Consider the following 26,279-nt stretch of genomic DNA (forward strand, 5'->3'; position numbering starts at 1 on the left):
ATTTTTGTGTTTGGGCAAGGGGACATCATGACACACGGTTGGAAATAAGAACACCTTTCGGGAGTCCGTTTTCTTCCACCACGCGGGAGCTAGGAAGTGAACCTAGGTTATCATTATTGGAGGCTGACACCTTTAGCCACTGAAACATCTCCAGTGTCTGTTTACGTTATTTCTGTCAGAAATTGCAATTCTCACTCCAGGTTCTGCAGTACTGATAGGATCCTGCCTAGACTTCTTTGTCCCTTGATTCTCAAAGGGAGAGAACTTTTAGTACTTTCTCTAGGAACTGAAAATAAAAATGAATTTCTTCCTTTCCCCTATTTTTCCTCCTCCTTCCAAAAGATCTTGTTGTACATTCTTAAATTTAGGCCTAAATCTCTCTCAAGTTGCTGTTTCAGTGGAAATCTGTGTCTGTTTGCCTCCTGATGCATATTTTTAGAAGAAATTGTGTCATTGAATCTTTTTGGACTTGATTGCCATATTCCTTCTAGTTTTGTGATTTCAATTTCCTCGGTATTTTAAGCAATGTTGTTTTTTTTTTCTTCATGTCACTCAATTATTTAACCTCATTTGAAATGACTATTATATAGGAGGATAAAGTAAGAGGCAGGGTCAAGGTTCACATAACATCTTTTATATTTAAGGGGGAGAAGTGTTCTGGTGTTTTGAATAAGAATGGCCTTCATAGGCTCATATATGTGAATGCACAATCATTAGGGAATGGTGCTAATTGAGAAGGAATAGGACATATGACCTTGTTGCAAGAGAGGTGGCTTTGTTGAAGAAGTGTGTCACTGGGGTGAGTTTTAACGTTTGCAAAGCCTAAGCCGTCCCAGTGGCGCTCTCTTCCTGCTGCCTGGGGTCCAGCTGTAGAAGTTTCAGCTATGTCTGCAGCAGCAGCAGCAGCAGCCTGTCTGCATTCACTTCCATGTTTTCTGCCATGATAATTGAGCAAACCTCTGGAGGTATAAATACGCCTCAAATAAATCTTTCCTTTTATAAGACTTGTCATGGTGTCTTCGTAGAACTGAACACCGACTAAGCAGAAGTTGGAGACCAGGGAGCAGGGTATTTCTGTGACAGACTTGACCATGCTGGGTTTTTTTTTTTTTTTGAAGGACTATGGAAGAGTTTGGGACTTTTGGGCTAGAAATCTAGTTGAACACGTTAATCTAGTAGGAGCAGGAGAAGCAGTGGTGCTGAGAGCAATGTAGATTATAATGGCTCTAGCCATGTGGTTTCAGTGTGGAAGGGTATTAAGAAACCTAGAATCCAGTATCATAACATTTTGGTGAAAAATGTGGTTTCAACTCTCATCTAAATAGATAGATAGATAGATAGATAGATAGATAGATAGATAGATAGATAGATAGATAGATAAGCAAGCCTGAGGCTAGTTTAGAGCAGCAACTCAAGAAATGGCCATTCAGAACCTGACCCACCTGTGGCCCATGTGTGTATATATATATACACATCTATACACATACAGCCACCAGAGCTAGGTAAGAGTGATGAAGCTAGAAAATGTATGCTGAAAGGGACCGGATATAGATCTCTCCTGAGAGACACATCCAGAGCATGTCCAATACAAAGAAAGGTCAATGCTAGCAGCAAACCACCAAACTGAGAATAGGACCCCCTTGGGGGGAATTAGAGGAAGTAGTGAAAGAGTTGAAGGATCTTGCAACCCCATAAGAACAACAATGCCAACCAACCAGAGCTTCCAGGGAATAAACCACTACTGAAAGACTATACATGGACAGACCCAGGGCTCCAACTGCATATGTAGCAGAGAATAGCCTTGTTGAGGCACCAGTGGAAGGGGAAGCCCTTGGTTCTACCAAGGTTGAACCCCCAGTGCAGGGGAATATGGGGGGGCAATAAGGGGAACGTATAGGGGGGAATGGCAGTTTCGGGGAGGGGGAGGGGAGGGGATGAGGGCTTATGGACAGGAAACTGGGAAGGGGAATAACCTTTGAAATGTAAGTAAAGAAATATATCTAAGAAAAATTAAAAAACAAAACAAAACCAAAAAAAAAGAAAAATTTTGGATTAATAGCATTAGCAAACTAGAGTTCAAGATAGCTTTATATTGACTCTATTTTGTGTTTATTAGTGGTCACCCTTATGTAGATCTATAGTGAAATGGGGAGAGCAGACCAAGGAAAAATAGAAAATGTAAAGTTTGGTTAGTAAAGAAACACTGGGGAGTACAATGGAGCTAAGTCTTACACTCAGGGAGACAAAATGTTTAAGGAAAAGTCTGATGCTAAATGAAATAAACAGAGTGCTGAGCCCAAATAAAGTCCCCCAAACCAGCTAAACTTCCAACTTCTAAAAATAAATTAAATGAGAAAATGAATGAAATGAATGAAACCATGGACAATACAAAAATAATGAAAATGTAGTTGAAGAAGAAGGCTAAGACCCAGCTCCTACAAGCAGAGCTTGCCAGCTTCATCCCTATGATTCTGGCTCTAGAGTCAAGGATCCAAGAGGTTGCGAAATCTCCATCAGCAGCTCAGGAAATGCACTGAAGAAAGACATTTAACAGGTGTCTCTGCATGTAGGCCCAGAGAGGCCATTATGTGAATTCGTGAAGATTAAGCCTAGGATTGTTTTGGAGACCCCAAATGTTGAAGATACCAGAGTCATAGATACCTGCCAAGTAGAGCTGCAGAGTCTACATGGAGTCAGCCCAAGAGAGAGAATTTGCTTGCATTCAACAAACATTAAAGGAATTGAAGATCTGAAGAATACTTTGAAAAGATGCAGAATTTGGAGGTTGTCTTGCTGGTTTTTGAGCTCACATGGGTCCAGTATTTCCTCACTATGCTTCATTTCCTCCTTTTTAAATGGTAATGTACATTCTGCCCCATTGTATATTGATAGTATGTGACCTCCTTTTTTATTTTGATTTTACAGGGGGTTACAGGTAACCCTTGAGTCTCAAGATAGAATTTGAACTTTGGAATTTTTAGCACTGCTAAGACAATGATGGACCATTGATGGCTTTGCATTATGACACCGATACAAGTCTCTGACTAAGACAAGTGAAGATAAAGCATTAGCCCATCGTCATGCCAAAGCATTATACCTCTGTTTTACATATGAGAAAAACAAAGCAAAGAGCTTGTGATTGAAATCTAACACATGAGAGAAGATATTCAAATGGAGGCAGTCTATTGCGCTCTTAAGAACCTTAACATTGAAATATGTTACTCTCAAGAAGTATAAGGTATTTCCAGTGTCAGAATAAATATTTCTTATCATTAGCTTAAAGTTATTAAATATGTAAAGGGATGAAGCTCTTGGATGATTATTTAGGCTAAGGTAACAAGTTCATTTTAGAATGTCTTCATTATCCTCCACAGTTCTAAAAGAAATTGAGGTCAGATAAGAAAATGTAAACTTGTATTCTACAGTGTCACAAAGGCACACTACTTCAATAACTCACTTCATTCTAAGGAGCTTGAAAACACTTCATCCCAGTACAAAATTTTTTAGGTAAAATTTTATTTGACTGAACACTATAGGTCTGTATGGGCCCCAAGGGCTACATTAATAATCCAATTAAAACTGTTTTCTTCTGACTATATGAGAAATCAGAATTGTCCTTTATAACACACTCCTGTTCTGATTTAGTAAAAACCTCTGGTACTCTTATTTTATTTAAATGGCCCCAGGAGTAGTCATTCCATGATGTTGTTAACAGTTCTTAAGAGTTTCAGAGTATACTCTGTTGGTCCTTCTCTGCAATGAAGGTGAGCAAAGGCAGGCAGAGCAGGGGGACAGGTTCCCATGAGGGTGACGGTAAATACAGACAGCCTTCCTCAGAGGATAATCTGTACGGTAAAGTGTTGGCATTTTTTCTCAGATTCTTTTGTTTTTGTTTTTGTTTTTTTTTTAAACTCGGATATAATCTACAAACTGTATTATGAAAAACGTAACATCTGAGTCTTATTAAAATTCGCAGTCTTGGTTTCCATAACTTGTAAAGGACTGTGAAGGGGTACAGGGAGAGATCAACAATGACAATTTCAAATAAGAGGAGCTGCCGCGGACTGGAGAATTATTTAGTGTGAAACACAGAAGATTGGGGAATAATTTAAACATTGTTCAAAGATAGGATGAAAAATTATTCATCTCTTTCCCATTGAGAGTCTAACAGCAGGAGACAGGTTCTCGCGGCTGTCAGAGGAATTCATGTTATTATAGAAAATAGTTTCTTCAGGCAAAAGTTTTAATGCGTTTTTTTTTTTCAGGAATTCATTGTTGAAAGAAGGTTGTAGATCTATGTTTTGAATGTCTCTAGACTCAAAATGTTTCCTCATCAGTTTGGTATGGCTTATATATGATTCTATAAAACATGAAGGGAGGGGATAGAGGGAGCATTTATATTCTTAATACCTACAAATAAATAGACTAGAGATGACTTTGTTCTTATGAATGCAATATTAAATATTATCTATTTAATTAAATATTAGACTAAGCATAGTTAAAAGAATGTTTTAGTACCTTATCATCTTAATACCTTATCATTTAATGTAAGAATTTGCATATGTTTTGTACACAGACATTTATGTTTTATGTATGAACATATGGAAATTAGGATGATAAAAATCACAAATAATACTGGCTCTAGGAAGACACTGAGATACCGTGCAATGTTTCTTGACCTTGCAGATGCAAGACCCCAATCCCTAAAATCCAATAAAGGCACTTTACTATCAAAATAAACACAATGAAATTGACTTATGCCATTCTGAAATGTTCCCCAAGGGATCCTGCCTGCAAGTTTTCTCACCTCTCTTTACACATGTGTTCTCCCTTGGAACTCTTCAACGAACACTTAGCAAAGGGTTGGTGGCTATCCTCCTAGCTCATGTAGGTGTGGTCTATGACTATTTCTTGATTTAGTCAGCAAGAATAAGGGGATGATTCACCAGCTCCTTGGCTCTTGCAGCTTTTTAAAAGCTATTGTTCACTTGTTTTGAGGACATTTTCTTATCCTCTTTGCTAAAGATAACATTTATTTAAAAACATGCTTTTTTCGTACTACCTATAATTTAAGACCAAACACTCTTATTTTCCACTTTCAAAGACATGGAGACCTTATTAATTAGGACAGTTAATATTATAAATTTAAAGCTTGTAATAATTTAGAAAAGAGCTGATTGAAATTATTTCTACTTGGAGAATCTTTCCCTCAAATTATCCTAAATTGCAGCTTGAGCTAAATCGCAGGAGGCATGCTTAAAATACTTAAGTGAATGGGTGATTTTGAAACACTTTCCCAAACGCCCACATGCTTACAATTTACTTGCTAACTTGAAAGCATTTTTACTTCTTTAGACAGAGTGCCTTGGCAGCTCTCAGAGTTTGTTAGTTGGAGTTTCTTAGTTAAAACTAATGTATTTACATTGTTTATTTTTTCAACCCACTCCTGGATGATTCTTTGCCTGTATAGCTGACACTGGTAAAATCTCAGCATGGTTTGGTCTCATGGCACAATCACTGCAAGGGGACTTGTGATGTTGAATGTGTTCACTTTAAAAATGTCTCAGGGAAAATTCTTTTATATACATAGTTTTCTGAGATGACCATCCTTTAAACTTCTACTTGATATCTTTTTGTCTATACAAGTATTTTTCTTCCTGTTGCTGTGAGAAACAGCATGACCTGATGCAAACTCGGGAGGAAAGGGTTCGTGGCAGCTTACAGGTTACCGTCCATTGCTGAGGGAAGCCAAGTTAGGAACTCACTCTAAGCAGAGTCCACAGAAGAATGCTGTTTACTTGCTTGCTCCCATGTTCAAGTTCACCTTCCTTTTCCATATACTCTAGGCCCTCCTTCCTAGGATTGGCAATGTCCACATGGACTGGGTCCTCCTCTATTAATTAAATTTGATAAATATTTCATAGATCTAGGCCACTCCAATGATGAGAATTCCTCAGTTGCATTCTTCTTTCCAGGTCAAGTTTGGATCAAGTGGACAGCTGAAGTGAACTATGACAGTATCATCCTTGAACACATTACTGAACACCTATGTTATGTCAGCTACTATGACTGACCAGGCAGAACTAAGAGCCAAAAGGCAAATGGACTTCTTGGCCCCACAAAACTAAGTAGAGGATTTAGCTAATGAGATAAGTATAATATAATAAAAATAAAAATTAATATTTGATAATACTAATGAAGAAGATTGAATTATCAGAACTTAAATGAACCTTAAGCAAAAGGGAGCACTGTAGAAAAATGCTGGCTGACAGGTAATGATGGAAAAGATTCTGTGGCTAAGAGGGTTTCATCTGTGCTAGACTCCAGTGTCTTCAGAGACCTAAGTATAGATGGGTATGACTAGATTATCACACGAGAAGGAAAGCACCAAAATATCCAAAATCTGAGGTTGGAGGATGGCCAATGGCCATACCATGTAGGAATATTACCATTTTATTAAGAAAATTATATCAAGAGTTTATTGGGTTCTCAAAGAATTTTGGGAAAGTTATCATATTCATGTCATATTCAACATTTTTATAAATATTACTATATAAAGCATGTGGGAAATGACTAAAGGACATGGAAGTGGATTTATCAAGATAAGAGACTGTTCTTACGGGGTTGGGGATTTAGCTCAGCGGTAGAGCGCTTGCCTAGTGAGCGCAAGGCCCTGGGTTCGGTCCCCAGCTCCGGAAAAAAAAAAAAAAAAAAAAAGCGACTGTTCTTACAATCCAAGAAGCATCAGCATATCTAATAATGACTACAAACTATCAAGCTATTAGAAATACTGAGGTTATGAATGTGATTTGTTGACTGGGAGGATATTGAGAAGTGAGACAGACTAGCAGGATGATGTAAGTTTCAACATAGTGAATTTTATGTGTAAATAGAAAATTCAAAGAGAGGAAGAGAGCATGCATGCCTGAGGAAGAACAGTTGAAATTGTGCACGTGATGCCTACTGGAGTCCAGGCTGTGGATGATCCAAATCTTGGAGACACCAGCTTTCGGGCATCATTAATGCTGTGTAGTTGAAACAAAAATTGTTCACTCCAGTAATAGATTACCAGCACAGGACAGATTCACAAGAATAGTCAAGTATCACTGAGAATACAATTTGCTTTCTTAACCATCCAGGCTGTTGGTTAAAGGCAGTTGGTTAAAATCAGAGATATCATGGGACAAGACAGCATAATGCAGAGGCCTATCTAACTCAGGCTTGTCAATCAAATGAAGAACCACCCACAGTACACACTCAACAACTTTTCTAGTTTCTCCTTTGCTTATGTGACTTCCGGGTCACAGTCCATCTTTGAAAAGACAAAACAGGAGCTCAAGCAGGAGCCTGAAGCAGAAACAATACAAAATGGCATCTTGCTGACTCCTTCACAACTCAGGCTTAGCTAGATTTCTCATGCAGAGTAGGTGCACCTGGATACACACTGTACTGCCCACAGAAGGCAGGGCCCTCCAAGATCAAGACAGTCCTCCACAGACATGCTCACAGGCTACTCTGTTCCGGGAAATCGCTCAGTCAAGAAGTTCCTCTCTATGTGGTGTGAAACTGACAACACTTACTAGCCCAGAAAGGAAATGTTTTCTCTTGAGCTTCTTGTGGTGGTCTGGATGAAAATAGACCCCTTAAGCTCAAATATGTGAATGCTTAGTTACAGTGAAGTAGAATTCTTTGAAAAGATTAGAAGGATTAGGACTTGTGAACTTGTTGAACCAGGTGTGGCCTTGTTGGCGAAAGTAGGTCATTAGGGGTAGACTGAGGTTTCAAGAACTCATGCTAGTTTCTTTCTTTCTCTTTTCCTGCACATCAGAAGCAGCTCTCAACTACTTCTCCAGCACCATGCCTGTCATGCCTGCTGCCATGCTCCCCTCATGATGATAAGGGTCCAGATCTCTGTAAGCAAGCCCCGATTAAATGTTTCCTTTTGTGATAGTTGCTGTGGTCATTGTGTCTCTTCACAGCAGTAGAACAGTGACTTAGACATTCTTTGAAAGGAAACATCCCCAAATAATTATGACCTTAAGTACCCTCACTCATTTGGCCTGGTGTTAATTCTTGACAGTGTATTTCTTATCTGTTCTATAGCTTTTCTTTGAAAACATTTTTTATTGCTATTCTTTATTAAACTTTAGGTTTTTATTTCTCTCTTGAACAAGAAGCTAAGACCCTGGAAATAAATGGCAAAGATTCCGAGCACTCTTAATAATAATGTTTGTAAACTGTGCCATTGATTTAGGATGTCACGAAACATAATTTCTATTAGTAGTTCATAAATGCAGAATTTCAAATTATATATCTGGATTTGGGATAAAAGCTCATCACACTGTTAAAGTGTACACTTTTTTCTTTAAGGAGAAAAATAAAGTCAAATAATAAACACTGAGAAGTTCAAAACTTCTTGAAACAGGGTTTCAATTATTTTTACTCCCTGCTGCCACTCAGCATAAGCACCCTAGGAAACTGCATTCTTCATTTTACTTATTTTTCTGTCTTTGGCATCGTCTGCTGTTTGAAAGCTAAAACGTTGAAGAAATGTTCTCAAAGTGTAGTCTACAGTCTTCATACACTATTCTATTCCTTACTGAAACACTGCTTCCACCCATCCCCACCCCCTAAGACACAAATACCAACCAACCTTTCTCTGCTTCAGTTTCCTGTTCAATACATAATTAATTGGCACTTGAACTCACCGTGTGAAAGAAAAGAAACTTGAGAAAAGGGGTGTTTTATTTCAGTACAAACAGATCTGGTGTTTCAGAGCCTCTCTTGTTAAAGATAGAGGGTAGTGTGCTGTGCCCACGAATCAGCCTGTACACATTGCTCTGGGTATGGAATCTGGCTTCAAGGTGCTATTTGACAGCTTGCATTTGCTTACTAACCATTCCACAGCAGGGAGACATTTGGGTCTGGAATCAGTGTTGTTTATGGACATTGTGAAAGTTGTCTGTTGGCACCATGCTTATAAACATTTAGAACTGTGCAGACTGGTAGCATGAGCCTCATTCAGGAAAATTTCCTCCGGAGCAGAATTCTCTCATTCCCTTGCAATGAAACTATTTTAACTTCTCATTTTCTTCTGTGACTGAATATAGAGAAACTCGACAGTGAGCCAAAAGCACACAGTATCTTCTTGTTTATATATAGAGAGCTGATCTTCATTCTTTTCATGGAGTGAATGTTTTTCTTCCTCAAAAATATCAAAGAAATTGCATAACTTTCTTAGCATTCGTTCTTTTATGAATAACACTTCATTTATTCACAAAAATTAAGAGACTATGCAAGTTAGAATTCTGACCATATCTCATCCTTTTAAAGGAGAGATGGGGAGAGAAGGGGAGAGAGATAGAAAGGAAGTTTCTGAAAACATGTTTGGGTCTTTTCCCTGCATGTATGCTTCTGTATCACATGTCTGCCCGGTACCTAAAGAGGCCAGAAGAGCATGTCAGATCCTTTGGACCTGGTGTTACATATGAGCAGCCACATAGGTGCTGGGAATCAAACACGGGTCCTCTGCTAGAGAAGTCAGTGTTCTCATCTTCTGAGTCATCTCTCCAGTCTCTATAACTTTTCACTTTGTCTTACTGTTAATGGAAATTAAGCATCTTTTTAAGGTTGATTTTAAAATAATGTTTCATATATTAATTCAGACTTAAGCAATGAAATGACAGAGACTTTGCTTAATTTTATTTTGTTTTGTCCTGTGTTGTGTTATAATTAAAGTAAACTAAAACTTATAGTAAAATAAACTTGTGCTCTACACAAACATGACTTCTTACTAAAATCATTTGTAATGAATTTGACAAGTATTATTTATACCACCTAAAATGACATGCACACTATATCCTGAATATATCCATCATGCTATCAGGGACTATCATTCCCACTCATGGTCTGCCTGCTTTAAATGTCATCATACCTGCACTAAGAAGAGAATGAGTTCGTTTTTATTGCTTATACTATCTTACTTAGACATTATTCTGTAGAGATTTGTATAGTGTTTGTATTTGTCAGGTTAGTTCCAATGTCTAGTTTCTCTTTTGATAGGATAATGCCAAGTTTCTGTGTTCTCTTTTTTCCACTTAGATTTCTACCTATTTACTTACTTTGCATAACATCTTCAGTTTTTATCTGATCTGAACCTAGTTTATTATTATTATTATTATTATTTTTCCGGAGCTGGGGACCTAACCCAGGGCCTTGTGCTTGCTAGGCAAGTGCTCTACCACTGAGCCAAATCCCAACCCCCTAGTTTATTATTATTAAATTAAAATATTATTATTTATTTATTAAATTACTAGAATAAACATGTTTGGGAATTGTGCTCATGTATCCCGAAAAACTACATAGAACATAGTTTTTTTGGGTTTGAAAGAAATTTATAAAATTCTTGAAATCTGGAATATATCTTATATATTGAGACATCATAAAAGAAATGGCAATGAGTAGTACTCTTTGATGTTTTTCCTTTAAATATTCTTTTCTCATACATTGTATCCCCAATCACAGTTTCCCCTCCCTGCCCTCCTTGCACTTTCCCCCAGCATACCTTTCCTCTCCTCTAAATTCACTCTTCCCTTTGTTTCCCTTTGGAAAGGATCAGACCTTCTCTTCACAGCAGTGGAAACCCTAAGTAAGTACCCCTAAATGGTCATGTGAGGTAATGGCCGTTAGCTATCCATTTAAAACCCCAAACCCCTGTCATTCCCATTAGACACTGACAGGTCTACATTTGTTACCTCTAGCTCCCAGAACTAGAGGAAATTAATTTCTGTCATTTAATAAATCCAGGAGGTATTTGGTTATACCATTCAAGACAAGGCAGGCTGTGTAATTTTCCTTATGTCCACTCTATTCCTACAACTGACTTATTAATGAAGTCACTTAATGACTCTCAATGCTTTTGCTTCAGGAGGCCCATGTGAGGAGTAGGACTGGTTTGGCTTTTTAACATATGCCTTTCAGTGTTTCTGTCACTGTTCTCCACAAGAAAATAGATTGGGTAAATCTTTGGTAGACAAGATATTGAGAGACTGAGCTCTCATTTGGAGGTGAGACCATACTGAAGATACAATCTCAGGCAGAAATGTATCTCAGAAAGAATATTGCACAGTGGCTACTAGGAAAAGACTTTTACAGCAATATATTGCCTTGGAAGTTTATTAGCAGTCTTCCCACTGCCACTAAATCAACAGCATCCAAGGTGTAGCATGCTCTACCACACGCCCGCATCTTCATTTGCTGCTTTGTCTCCTCAACCCTCATATAAGACCTGCTATTTGTAAATAAATACAGAATTGTTAACAGTTCCCAAATACGGAGACTTAAACCTGGGGCAACTAAGAAAATATTGCCAATCTACTTTATTGTCTGGGAAATCTCCCATCAAATGTCTGTCCAGGAGAAAAATTTAAATTTTAAGTCAATGGTGCTGGATTTGGAGACTTTGTCTGAATTTAACCTTAAGTACCAACCATCTAAAATTGTCTGCACTTGCGCGCGTACACACACACACACACACACACACACACACACACACACACACACACAGTTTTTGAGTAAGGCTAAAATAATTCCTGAAGGATATGTGAGAAATTTGGAACATGCAAACAGATTTCGTAAAGATTCTTTTCACTCCTTGAGAAGGACTAACTTCTTCCCCCACCAAGGGGAGAGAATGGGGGAACCCTTGTTCCAATTCCTCATTTTTAGAGTCTCATTTGGACTCAAGCGGTTTCTCTGTGTCCTTCAATGTACTATGGTTATTGCTTCCCCTCTTTTTTACCCTTTGATACTAAATATTTCAAAGTTTACATTAGTCATTCAGTGCAGAGAATTCTGCAGAGCAAAAAGCTCAGTATTAATCAAATACATTTCACACTCTGGGGCAAGAGGCTAAATGACAGCTATGCTGCTAACCAGAAACTTCTAGTCAGTGGTGAAATATTGAATGATTCAAGTAGATATACATCAAAGCTATTATTAGAGCTATTATGCTCAAAATATAGTTATTTAATATCAAAGAATATTCAAATGCATGCAGAACAGAAAAATTTATAATGATTTGACTTCTCTGGCTGAAATAGTTGTTCAAATTTATAACATCTTTTTAAACTTGCCATATTTTGCTGACTTAATACCTTTGGATTATAAAGTTGAGCTAACACATATTACTATAAAATATAGTTAATGCATGCACAGATTTAAAATGGGTTAGCAGAACTGAATATATCTTGACTATTATCCAATTCAGATACATAATCACTTGGGGGTAATGCATGCCTAGAAATAGAGATATGTTAGGGGTGGAGTAAAGCAAGCCACTTCCATTATCCAAACAAAGAAATTTTATTTCCTATAGCAGAAATGTTCAGTACCTATCAGAAACCATTTTCCATCCCTTTATTAAGAAAATAATGATTTTGTTGGGGTTAGGAGGGTACCTCACTAAGATACTCTATCTCTCCTCTCCTGCCGGCAGCAGTAGCTAATGAGACATAAGCAGAGTTCTGGGGCAAACTTCTGATAGAGCTCTTAAAGGGGACTGCGTTATCAGGGAGAATGCCCCATTTTACCTGTCAATCTCCATTTCTCTCCTTATTTTGAACATGAAAGTAATGACTGAGCAGGCCCTGTCTCATAAAATTGAGGCATTTTTGAAAAATCGAAGCCACATACTAACGATGGGTATATAGAAAAAAATAGGGAAGCTAGCTTGTAGGACATGGGACATGGTTTAGTCTAGAGCTGGGGCAACTGAGGTAGCCATGTCTCCCCAAATCTGAATATGCTGTCCAGCTTCATCACATACATACAAAGCAAGTAAAAGCAAACACAGACAAGATGAAGATTCATCACATGTATGAAAAAAGCAGAAGAGTCAGGTTTTGATCATAAAACTAGATTCAATTTCTACCCAGGTTACTGCCCCTGCAGAGGAAAGAACGGAGGTTAAGCTACAATTATCTTCATTGAGAGTGTGTCTCTTTCAAATAGGACAATGATGAAAAGGTCTCTTAGGCCAAATATTAACTACTACAAGACTTGAAAAGGCAGATGACCAGTGGCAGAATGAGTAATAAAAATTCTTAGAGGAGAAAAAGGTAAGAGAAGACAGAGATCAGCTTTGGAGACTGAATTTGAAAGAAAAATGAAACTCAGAAGAAGTTTGGGATTCTGAAGAAAATACTCAGTTCTTTCTTTTTTTCTTTTATTGGATATTTTTTATTTACATTTCAAATATTATCCCCTTTTCTGGTTTCCTATTCATTAACCCCCTAACCCATTCCCTCTCAGCCTTCTTCTATGAGAGAGTTCCCTCACACATCGACCCACCCCTTCCCACCTCCCCACCCTGGCATTCCTGTACACTGGGGCATTGAGCTTTGGCAGGAACAAGGGCTTTCACATCCTCTGCTACATATGCATGTGGAGCCATGGGTCTGTCTATGTGAACTCTTTAGATGGTGGTTTAGTCCCTGGGAACTCTTGTTGGTTGGTATAGTTCTTCTTATGGGGTTTCAAACCCTTTTAGCTTCTTCAATCCTTTCTCTAATTCCTTCATTGGGGACCCCATTCTCACTTCAATGGTTGGATGCAAGCATCCGCCTCTGTATTTGTCATTCTCTGGCAGAGCCTCTCAGGAAACAGCTATTTCAGGCTCCTGTCATCATGCACTTCTTGGGATCAGTAATGTTGTCAGGGTTTGATGGCTGTATATGGGCTGAATCCCCAGGTGGGGCAGTCTCTAGATGGCATTTCCTTCAGTCTCTGCTCCAAATTTTGTCTCTGTATTTCCTCCTGTGAATATTTCTGTTCCGCCTTTGAAGAAGGACTAAACCATCTACACTTTGGTTGTCTTTCTTCTTAAGCTTCATGTGGTCTGTGGAGTGTATCTTTGGTAATCCAAACTTTTAGGCTAATATCCACTTCTCAGTGAGTGCATACCCTGTGTGGTTTTTTGTGATTGGGTTACTTCACTCAGGATGGTATTTTCTAGTTCCATCCATTTGCCTATGAATTTCATGGGCTATAAGAATGGATTGATTTGTATTCTTCTACATGCTGACCACCAGTTGAATAAGCACCATTTGTTGAAAATGCTTTCTTTTTTCCATTGGATGGTTTTAGCTCCTTTGTCAAAGATCAAGTGACCATTGGTGTGTGGGTTGGTTTCTAGGTCTTCAATTCTATTCCATTGATCTACCTGCCTCTCTCTGTACAAATACCATACAGTTTTTTTTTTAAAATCATGATTGCTCTGTAATACAGAGGTCTGGGATTGTGATTCCCCCAGAAGTTCTTTTATTGTTGAGGATAGTTTTAGCTATCCTGGGTTTTTGTTATTCCAAATGAATTTACAAATTGCTTTTCCAATTCTATGAAGAATTGAGTTGGAACTTTGATAAGAATTGCATTGAATTTGTAGATTTCTTTTGGCAAGGTAGACATTTTTACAATATTAATTCTGCCAACTCAAGAGCATTGGAGATCTGTCTTCTGAAATCTTCTTCAATTCCTTTCTTCAGAGACCTGAAGTTCTTGTCATACATATCTTTCACTAGCTTGTTTAGAGTCACACTGAGGTATCTTATATTATGTGATTAGTATAAAGGGTGTCATTTCCCGAATTTCTTTCTCAGCCTGTTTATCCTTTGAATAGAGAAAGGCTAATGAATTTTTTTATTAATTTTTTTTCATCTGAGAGTTCAAGTCTAGTCTGGGAAATGAAAGGTGATGCCCATTTCCAAAAAAACAAACCAAAACCAACGAGACACTTTTTCATAACCTTTCAAAATGCAGTGATCTAGTACAGTTAGATAATATATAAAACACATACATGAGGGAAATCACAAGAATTTGAAAACCTAACTGACCAAAAGAGAAGAAAGGAAAGGGTAGAAGAGAAGAGAAAGAAAGCGAAAGCAAGAAGAGGAGGGAAAGAAGAAGAAGGAGGAAGAAAAGAATCGAGGGTGGGAGGGAAGAAATGTTACATTCAGGGGAACCTTAAAGAAAAATATTCAAAATTATGTTTAAGAAATAAATATTTAGAATGTGACATTGAAGACATGCAGAAAACTAGCAATACAAACAAGAGTAACTTGGAATAACTTTATATAATGATTGCAAAAGGAACCAATGTATAATTAAGAATATGATAACAAGGAATATCTGGCCACCCAATGGTTTGGAGAAAACCACAGCAGGAGCCAACTGGTGTTTAAAACTGTAATTGAGGACAACAAAAGAGTAAATGCAGAGGGGCCATAGCGTCATCCTGAGATAGGCCTCAGGGTGTTGCGCAACCTGAAAACTGATCAGTGAAAGCTAACTTTACCAACTCCACCAATCTCTGCTTTTCTGGAGCAGTCACTGAAAAGCATTGTTTGTTGTTTTGTTTAATAAAATTGGAAATCTAACAAAAGTGTTTCAGTTGTGTCATTGCTAATTTTGTCATAGATTTGCTACTTTAAATCTTTTGAGCTTTGCTTGTTTTATCTCTAGTTTTACTTCCCCATGTGACCTATTTTGAGTTGGATTATGTCTGTTGGTAAGATTTTCTTTAAAGTCATAATCTTCACCTTGGCTCTGTATCCTAGCTCAGTCCACAGCTCTAGAAGAACCCTGTTCTAACTGAGGCCAAACCAGTATTACAGATACCAGGTAAGACACTGCCCATTTTAATGGAAGTGCTAACACTCCTTAGAGCCTACCCAGCTGTCTTCAATAGCACCATTTCCCTCAGTTCCATATTTCTGACTAGAATTTTAGCAAAAGTTTCCAGCTCTTCCAGAGGCCAAACTGGTACCTGGAATTCCTGAGACAATGCTAGTTTCCAGAATCCCAGAACCCAAAAGGCAATGTGAACACCTTACACTTCAGTGAGGATACCCTACTGGACCTGAAGACACACTGGTTACCAGAAACTCAAGCCATTCATGCCATAAGACAAGAGAGGAAACAGAAACCAAGGGGGAGAAATCCATCCAAAACGATGAACTCAGAAATCAGCATGTGTCTTAGGGTTTTAATGCTTTGACCACCATGACCAAGGCAACTCTTATAAGAACAACATTTAATTGGGGCTGGCTAACAGTTTTAGAGGTTCAGTCCATTATCATCAAGGTTGGAGTGTGGCAGTATCTAAGTAGGCATGGTACAGGAGGATCTGAGAATTCTACATCTTCATCTGAAGGCAGCTAAGAGAAGATTGACTTGTACGTGATTAGGAGGATGGTTTCATTGTCCACCCCAACAATGACCCACTTCCTCCAACAAGCCCACATCTCTTCCAACAAGGCCATATCTCCTAATAATGCCACTGCCATTGTCAAGCATATTCAAATCATGATATTCCCCTCCCTGGATACTATAAATACATGAGTCTATGGGGCCATACTTATCCATAGCACAATGCAAAATATATTTAATCCAAATTTTAAAATAATCCTCATAGTCTATAACTCAGCAATGTTAACAATCCAAAGTTAAAAGTCTCTTCTGAGATTCGTTCAAGCACTTAACTGTAATCCCCAAAGCAAGAGAAGAAACCAGCTAGGCTAACTCCAAACTCTGCATCTCCATGTCGGATATCAAAGTGGTCTTCAGATCTCGAACTCACTTTTCATTTTTGATGGCTGCCACAAACTTCCTTCTCTTAGGATGGTTCCACTCCTTGTACAGATTTCCTCAAGGGTGTCCCATTGCTCTGGCATCTTTAACATTTTGGGTTCTCCAGAATACCTTGTTCCAATGTCTAGGATTCACATATGAACTTCTGGGCTTCTCTGAAGGACTTGCATCACTTCTGCAGCGCTGCTCTCTTTAGCACCCTAGGCTCTGGGTGGCTCCACTCTTCTACTGCTGTTGTTCTTGGTAGTCTTCCCATGGTACTGGCTTCTCTAATATGCTGAGGTCTTCTGCTGCAACTAAGTTTTAGAAATAACCTCCCATAGGCTCTTTTCATGGTGCCAAATCTCAACTTCTTTGCATAATCTCTTCTGTCCTGGGATGCATGTTCATCAATGGCCTTCCCTCATCTCACACAGTGTCAGGCCTCAGCTATGCTCTATGACCCCTTTAGGCCTTCGAAACTAGCACCACCAGGATGATTCTTACACATTACCATGTCCAGCTGCTATCCCTGGAGTATTACTTCTTTGCGATTTCTGAAAACACTTCAAGGCAGAAATAAAGAAATTAAAGACTTCTTAGAATATGTGTGCATTAATGAAAATTAATGGATAATATACAAAACTTCTGAGAAATCATGAAAGCAGCACTAAAAGGAAAGAAAATTCATAGCACTATGAGCCTTCATAAAGAAATTAGAGAGAGCTCACAATAGCAACATAACAGCACACCTGAAAGTTCAGAAACTGAAAGTGAGGCATAACAACAGACACAGGAAGTCCAAAAATATCACTAGGTCATACTTCCAAAGCCCCTCCTCCACAAAATGAGAAAATCCGAAAGAAATGGACAATGTTTTTGATTAAATACCAGTTATCAAAGTTAAATCAATGTTAGATAAACAATTCAAATAGACTTATAACTGCTAAGGAAATAGAAGCAGTCATTAAAATATCTCAACCAAAGAAAGACCAGAGCCAGATGGTTTTACTGCTAAATTCTCACAGACTTTCAAAGAAGAGATCATATCATTATTCCCCAAAGCAGAAACAAGGCACATTGCCATATTCACAAGGCCACATTCTCCCTGATACACCAAGTACACAAAGACTCAACAAAGAAAATTACAGACCAATTTCCTCCATGATCAATGATACAAAAATACTCACTAAAACACACACAAAGCAAATTCAAGTATATATACATCAAAAAGATCATCCACCATGATCAAGTAGGCTTCATTCCCAGTGATGCAGGATGGTTCAATATATAGAAATTTGTCTACCATATAAACAAACAGAAAGAAAAAAAAACATGATCATCTCATTAGATATTGAAATATTCTTTGAAAAAATCCAACACCTTCACATGGTAAAAGTTTTGGAGAGATCAGGGATATAAGGGACGAACCTTAACATAATAAATACAATATACAGAAACCAATAGCTAGGATTAAGTTAAATGGATAGAATTGCAAAACAATTCCACTAAAATCAGGTTGTCCAGTCTCTCCATAACTATGCAATATTGTACTAGAAGATCTAGTTACAGCAAACAAACAAAGGAGATCAGGGGGATGTAAATTGGAAAAGAATAAGTTAGAGTAATGTTATTTGCAAATGATATGATAGTATACATTGACCAAATATTCTACCAGGGAACTCCTACAGCTGGTAAACACTTTTAGTAATGTGGATGGATACAAGATTAGCAGCAACATCAACAACAACAAAAAAAATCAGTAGCCCTACTATATACGAAAGTTAAATGGACTCAGAGAAATAATATCTTTCACAATAGTCACAAATAATATAAAATATCTTGGTGTAACCCTAAGCAAGCAAGTGAATGACCTGTATAACAAGAACTTCAATTCTTTGAAGAAACATATTGAAGAAGATATTAGAAGACAGAAAGATCTTACATGCTAATGGATCAGTAGGATTAACAGTGAAAATGGCCATCTTACCAAAATAATCTACAGACTCAGTAAAATCTTTATTAAACTCCAACACATTTCTCTACAGACCTTGAGGAAACAATATTCAACTTCATATGGAAAAGCACAGCAAAATAAAATAAACAAACAAAACAAAACAAAACAAAACAAAACAGAAAAACAAGATAGCTGAAACAAACCTGTACCATAAAAGAACTTATGGAGATCTTACAATCCCTGATTTCAAGCTCTGCTACACAGCTATAGTATAAAAAAAAAATCACATGATATTTGAATAAAAGTATACTCAAATGGCTGATAAATAGAATTAAATTGAAGACGCAGATGTAAATCTACACACATATGAGCACCTGAGTTTTGATAAAAAGTCAAAATTATACAATGGGGAAGAAAAGTAAGTATTTGCAGATAAAATGAAAGAATACGCAAGTGGCCCTAAGAACTTGGGAACTCCTAATGGTGAAAATCACCTTCGGCTAAGTAGCAAAATACAAAATTAAGTAAAAAAAATTCTAGCCCTCATATATACAAATGGCAAACAGATTGAGAAAAAAATTAAGGAGACAATACCTTTCATAGTAACCTAAATAATATAAAATACCTTGGGGGGGTAATTGAAACCAAACAGTTATATACATATAGTAAAAGTTTCAAGTTTTTGAAGAAAAAAATTGAAGAAAATATTAGAAGATGGAAAGATCTCCCAGTAACATAGTAAAAATGGCCAACCTACTAAAAACGACCTACAAAAGAAATTCAATTGTGATCAAAATTCCACTGCAATATTTTTCCTGGACCTGAAAGTAGGAAAATGCAAGATCCCAGGAGAGCTAAAACAATCCCGGGCAGAAAAAAGAACAAAACAACAGCAGCAGCAGCAACATCAACAAACTGCTGGATATATTGCCATCCCTGATTTTAAGTTGTATCATAATGCTATAATAATAAAACCTCACATGACCTATGATTAGACCTATGATCAATGGAATTGAATTTAAGACCCAGACTTCACTCTAAACACCTATGGACATGCGATTTTAATAAGGATGCCAGAGATACATGGTGGAAAAAAGAGAGTATCTTCAGCAAATGGTGCTGGTCATACCGGATTGCTGCATGTTAAGGAATCCAAATAGATTCATACCTAACATCCTTCACAAAGCTTAAGTCCTAATGTTAAGACCACAGAATACCCAGATGCAATGAATCTGGTAAAAGAGAAAGTTGAGAATAGCAATGACTGATTAGCACAAAAAAGACTTTGAGATCAGAACACCAATGGGGCAGACACCAAGGCCAATAAAATAAATGGGACCTCATGAAACTGAAAGTCTTCTCTAAGGCAGAAAACTGTGTAATTTGGACAAGATAGTAGCCTATTAAGTGGGGAAAAAATGAACAATTCCATGTCTGATAGAAGACTAATATCTAGAATATCTAGTTATCAAGAAACTAGATAATAAAAAACCAAATAACATAATTTAAAAATGGAATATGGATTTAATCAGACTTTTTTCCAAAAAGGAAAAGGAGGGAGATGGATCTGGGGAGAGGCATGATGAAGAGGGTCTGGCAGGAGCACAAGGAGGGAAAACTCTGAATAGTATGATTTGGATGAGAAAGAATTATGAATGGACAGATGGTAACAGTGAAGAGACAGTTTGAACTCACAGCACATTTCCACCTTGTAAAGAATTCCAGGAATATCTACTTGAGCTTCAAGAGCTGGTTGACTCTCCATTTGTGATGCTGAAAGGACAAATTATATTTTATCCAAATTTTAATGTATAATTAAAATATATTCTAATACCAAGATCAAATACATTTTAAAAACATGTGGAAACATACATTATTTACCTAATTCTTCTGTCATACTGTTGGTGTTCAACCTTCTCATTTGTAGAAATGTTAATATTTCTCTTCTATATTAATATTTGAAAGAGCTTTTCAGTTGGAAATGGTGGCTCACCCATTTAACCTTAGCACTTGGGAAGCTGAGGTTGAGGAATTAAGAGTTCAAGGATAGCTTTTGCTACATAGCATAATTTTGCCTGAAAGTCCTACACGCAGACTATAAAGCTAAATAAAAAATAAACACCATATAAAATCAATTAATATAATTATATGTCATATAGTACATAATATATATCAACTAATATTAAAGTTAAATAAAATGTATATTAGTTTTCTACATATGCTTAGTAAAAAGTTACTGCTATGTGGTTCTAAAGGTTGTGAATCTAATGTCAATGGCCCAGCCTTGGTTTCTCTGAGGACTGCGAAAGGAATCTGTCAGCATTTTCTTCCTCCTGGAGTTTATTGCTGGCAGTCTCATTCACTTGTACCATTACAAGCTGTGTGTTCATGTTTTCGTTACAGGTTCCCTGTGAGTGTATCTATCTGTGAATTTCCTCTTTACGTAAGAATACGAGACCTTGAATTCTTACAGGTGTCTCTTTTCTTGTTTCATGGTGGTGTGAAGAAAATTCTCAGCAAAGTTGAAATTAATTACATTTTTATTAGCTTGCAGCCATTATTTTGTACTTTGGGTCTCTATATCTCATTGAGGTTATTACTGCATGCTGTTTTCATTTTAGATAACATTTTTCCACCAGCCTCAAGTAGCCAGATTTTACTTTCTGTGACTGTAATTCTTTCAAATCCATGTGTGTTTTAATTACCTTTTCTGGTTATGGTGATCAAATGCATTTCAAAAATCAACTGAAGACAAAAGTGGTTATTTTGACTTGCAGTTTGGAGGGATACAGTCCATTTTGTAAGGGGTTGCAACATGGCAAGAGAACAATGGATGATATCTTAGTTTGGGTTTTCTTGTTGTGACCAGACACCATGAGCAAGGCAACTCTTATTAAAGGAAAACACTTAATTGGGGTTGGCTTCTAGAGGCTTAGTCCATAATCATCATGGTAGAAAGCATGGCATTGTGTGTAGTCAGACTTGGTGCTGTAGGAGACAAGAGCTCTACGTCTTCATCAGTAGGGAGCAAAGAGGAGACTTAACTTCCAGACTTGGTGGATCTTGAGCATATGACATGTCAAACTGTCCCCATAGGAACACATTTCCTCCAACAGGGCCACAACTACTGCAACAAGGCCACACCTCCTAATAGTGGCGTTTCTTATGGGCCAAACATTCAAACAAAATATTCAAAATAGTCTATGGGGGCCATATCTATTTAAACCACCAGGGATGGATTGAATTCGAAGTCAGGAAGGAATGAGTGGACAGGACATTGGGCAGGACGATAACATTCCAAAGATTTGCTCTGCTCTAGTTAGGATCCAACTGTGCAAGGTTGTCAACTTTATAACCCTTAAAGGAAAAACCATCCAGAGACTTCTCCACATTGGGAACCAAACCATCTGCAAACACCCAAACCGGACACTATTGCTGATGCCAAGAAGCACTGGCTGAGAGGAGCCTGATAGAGCTGTCCCACGAGAGGCTTTGCTAGATCCTGACAAATACAGATGTGGATGCTTGCAAACAACCATAGGACTGAGCACAGGGACCCCAGTGGAGGAATTAGGGGACGGTCTGAAGGAGCTGAAGGGGTTTGCAACCCCATGGGAAAAACAACAGTGTCAATCAACTAGAACCCCCAAAGCTCCCACAAAATAAACCAAACCAAGCAAAGAGTACACATGGAGGAACCCATGGCTCCAGCTGCATATATAGCCAAGGATTACCTTATCTGGCATCAATGGTTGGGGAGTTCCTTGGTCCTGTAGAGGCTTGAGGACCCAGCATAGGGGAATGCTAGGGAACTGAGGTTGGAGAGGGTGGGTGTGTGGGGGAGCACCCTCATAGAAGCAGAGAGGGAGGGATGGGGATTTGTGGAGGGGAAACAGAGAAGGAGGATAAAATTTGAAATGTAAATAAATAAAATAACCAATAAAAAAACTGTTCAAGAAGGTGAGCCTACAGCAGACATTTTATATTCAAACCAACACAAGATGACTGATCTCACAAGACACATGTTTTTGTATCTGACCCATTTCCCTTGGCACATCACTCATCCTTACTCATTTTTCCACAAATGGCAGACTTCCATTCATAGTTATATAATATTCCATCGTGTGAACTGTATTTCAATCCATTTATTCAGTGAAGTTGATTCCAGATAGAAGCTATTATATGGGGACATATACAATGGGGATATAATGTGTGTGTTTGTATGTATGTATGTGCATACATGTATACGTATGTATATGCATATATGTATACATATATAGATATATATGTAGCTATAGATATCTCCTCTCTTATCACATCTACATCTCTCAGACAATGTACATATATATGTCTTTTAGGACCCTATTACAAGACAAAGTTACATTTTGAGATAGTGGACATATGAATGTTGTGGGTTATAATTAAATTTCTAACTATAATTGTATTTGTATGGTGGAGTAATCAGCAGTTTCACTAACAGGTTTTCAAATATATAGTCTGAACCTTATTTTGTATTAAAGATGCAAAACCTAAAAGTAAGGAATACAAAATCTCCAGAGAGAAATCAGGACTTTGGAATGTCCTGCCTTATGGGTGTGAATCTCCCTTTGTTCTCTTCACTGACAACTTTACATTCCTTGTGGCAAGATAGAGGTTTACCCACTTGGACATACAATTCTTTTTACACCAATTCTAATTACCAAAAAGACCATGTCTTTGTGTGTTGGACTGCAACTCCTGGGTGTCAGCAGTGTGTGATTTTTGTTGGTGCCTCAATCTAATGTTACAGATCGTAGATGTTAATAATGATATATTCAAAATTATTCGTGATGAACATTACAGTGAGTGTCAAATGAACTGGGTCTATGGAAAGGATACCACTATGCGGAGCTACCAATGTTCCTAATACCACATGTCTTTCATTTAGAAAAACAACCTTTATTCGCACCGTGTCTTTTATTTCAATGATCGTACAGAGTTTAAGTAGATGTGTAGCAACTTCAGCGTCTTCCACTCTATCACACCCCAGGGTGAGATTCCACATCTGTCACACAATTCACAGCCCAGCACCAGAACAATGCTGGTACCCAGGAGGGATATCAAGTCAGACTGAAAACAGAACAGCTCAGATTTAGGAGAGCCAAATATAATTACCCCAAGATAAATTTGACCAAGAAGTAGAATTAGGCTGTTTTGTCTAGAAATCTATTGACTCTTTTGGGACAACAGCAAAAAAAATCACCCTTAGGCAGTTAATGGAGTCCAATCAAAGTCACAGGCCACATAATTACACAGAAGGAATATTTTGGGAGCTGCAGGTCATACAGGAAGTTTGGGTTTGTGGAATAATTTTCAAAGACATTGGAATGTGTCAACAGTCACATTGCAGAAGAAGAAAATGTGAAATACGCACAATATAATAAAAACAAAATAAATTTAACAATACAGGTATCATCGGCTGATTGTAGTAACTGGAATTAGCTGAGAAATGCAAGCTGAAGTCATTTCATACATCCTTCTCAGATGTTTTTCAAATTTTTTGATAATTTTTTGTGGTATTTCACCACAGAGAACTCTTCGCTTTAAGGTTTCATTTTAAAATGAAACTAGTCTCCCTGTTTTCACGAAAATGACGAAGCAGGGAGATGTGCCTCCTTATTTCAACTTTATTTTGTGGGTTTTATCACTTTGATGCAGTTCCCACCTTTCAATTTAAGGAAGTAGATTGAGCACAAGTTTTGAAGTTTTCTGATTTTCTTTCAAAATGTCATTAGACATTTTTTTTTTTAAAGCTGACAGGCCTAGCTTTTTTTCTCATAGATGGAGTTACTAGGTGAATTCTCATATGGTGATTTAAATTTTGATTTCTTATTTATTTTTTTTATTTTTTATTTTGCCAACCACTTTTGTAAAAGTACGGTAGAAAGCTATTTAAATCTTTTGTTGGGATTTTATGGCTTGTTATTTTCACCACCACAGTGATATTTCAAGAATATACATTTTTAAATTATCTGACGGATACTTTTAAAAATTTTCCTTACAGTCCTTTACTTTTCCAAACTAAACAAATGTTAAGTTGTATTTTCACAAGAAGTGCATAAATATATGAAAAGGAACTGTTTAACTGTATGATGGCTAGAAGCCTCTCTTTTCCAAACATAATTAAATGTGGGTTAATCTGAAGGAAAAATAAATGGTCTAAGGGGCATTGAGTAAATTTGAGAACTGCAAAATTATGATGAGGTATTGGGTTAGTACTTGAGAAGACCTAGTGCTGACCTTTCCTGATTAACCGGATTTTAGCGTTTAACTACATATCAACACGTCCCCAAGTTTTCACAATAATGAATAGAGTATATATTTTTATACATGCTGGCTTATTGAGAAGCATATCAAATCTTAATGGAACTGGAATCCCAAGCCTGTGTATCTTTGGTATTGTAGTCCATTTCTTCACCTTAGCTAATAGGCTTTTCAAGAAGGTTCCCTGTGATGCCTGCATTCTCTTACTTTCATTCTGAGCAAGTTGTCTGAAAACAGGCCACTCGGTGCAACTCCTTAGACCTCGTACTTCCCTGTGCTAGTCCACGGGCCATTATTTCCTTGCCAGGTTCTCAGCAGTGTGGAACCATTCCAACTAGTTTCACTAGCTTTATTCTATCTACCAGGAATGACATAATAAAAATTCCTCTTGATTTCATTAACAAGATGCACTTTTCTTCCAGGTAGCACACACACACACACACTAGGAACTTTAAATTTATTCTATAATGACAGATTACTAGTTAGTTGCTTAGGATTGGGATTGATTGGCTGAGAAGTATGAACAGAGAGGGATAAAAAGTTCACTTCCAAAGAGATCAGAAAAACATTTTGAAGTGATGAGCATATTTAATATCTCGGGTTTAGTGATAGCTTCATAAAGTTACACATAAAAAATTATTTAAATATGTCATTATTGTTTGTTAATTATTATTCAGTAAAATTGTATATAAACCAGTATTGGTACAGGGAAGAAAACAGATTTGTTTTAAAGATTTTATTCATTCTAATTCTTTATGTCTATGTGTCTCCGAGTGAGGATGCTGGCAAAGTTCAGAGGCATCGGATTTTCCTGAAGCTGGAGTTAAAGGAGGTTGTGAACTATCAGGTGTAGGTCTTATGAAACAATCTTCAATCCTCTAGATGAGCAATATATACTCTGAAATGGTGAGCTGTCTCTTTTGTAAAAGAGGTTTTGGGATAGCAATGAAGTTTAATGTTAATGAACAAGAAGGGAATAAATTCAGGCAGTGATGGACATGTGGCTATCAGAAGGAATGGTCATATAGCCATAAATAATCTGAAATGTTCTTCAATATAAATAAATGGTCAGAGAGCAGAGGTTTCTTAAGGCTAAGAGTCGATTTTATTATTGAGGCTTTCAAGCAGAACTTTTGCATAATCTAATTTATGTCTTAAAATGATTATTCTTGGGCTGGCAAGATGGTTCGTTTAGAGGCTATAGGTGCTTGGTCCCAAACCTGATGTCCTGAGTTCTTCCCTTTGGTCCCAAATGATAGAGGGAAAGAACTTGTCCTCATTTGTGCCATGTCACAGAGACACACAGACACACAGACACAGACACAGACACAGACACACACACACACACACACACACACACACACACACACACACACACACACACACACAAGAA

The 26,279-nt window shown here is 37.5% G+C and overlaps 1 long non-coding RNA gene across 3 annotated transcripts in view; it reads left to right on the forward strand.

Annotated features, from left to right (window-relative positions):
* The window catches only part of LOC120098847 (uncharacterized), a 51,654-nt gene that overhangs the window by 21,811 nt on the left and 3,564 nt on the right, over positions 1–26,279 (forward strand). The window contains exon 4 of one of the 3 annotated variants that reach the window (XR_010060925.1): positions 5,976–25,792. The exons of the other annotated variants lie outside the window; for them this stretch is intronic. This is a non-coding gene — a long non-coding RNA (uncharacterized LOC120098847). The remainder of the gene's footprint in view (positions 1–5,975; positions 25,793–26,279) is intronic. 3 annotated transcript variants of the gene reach the window in all.

The sequence above is a fragment of the Rattus norvegicus genome, chromosome 20, assembly GCF_036323735.1.
Source record: "Rattus norvegicus strain BN/NHsdMcwi chromosome 20, GRCr8, whole genome shotgun sequence".
Classification (NCBI taxonomy): Eukaryota; Metazoa; Chordata; class Mammalia; order Rodentia; family Muridae; genus Rattus; species Rattus norvegicus.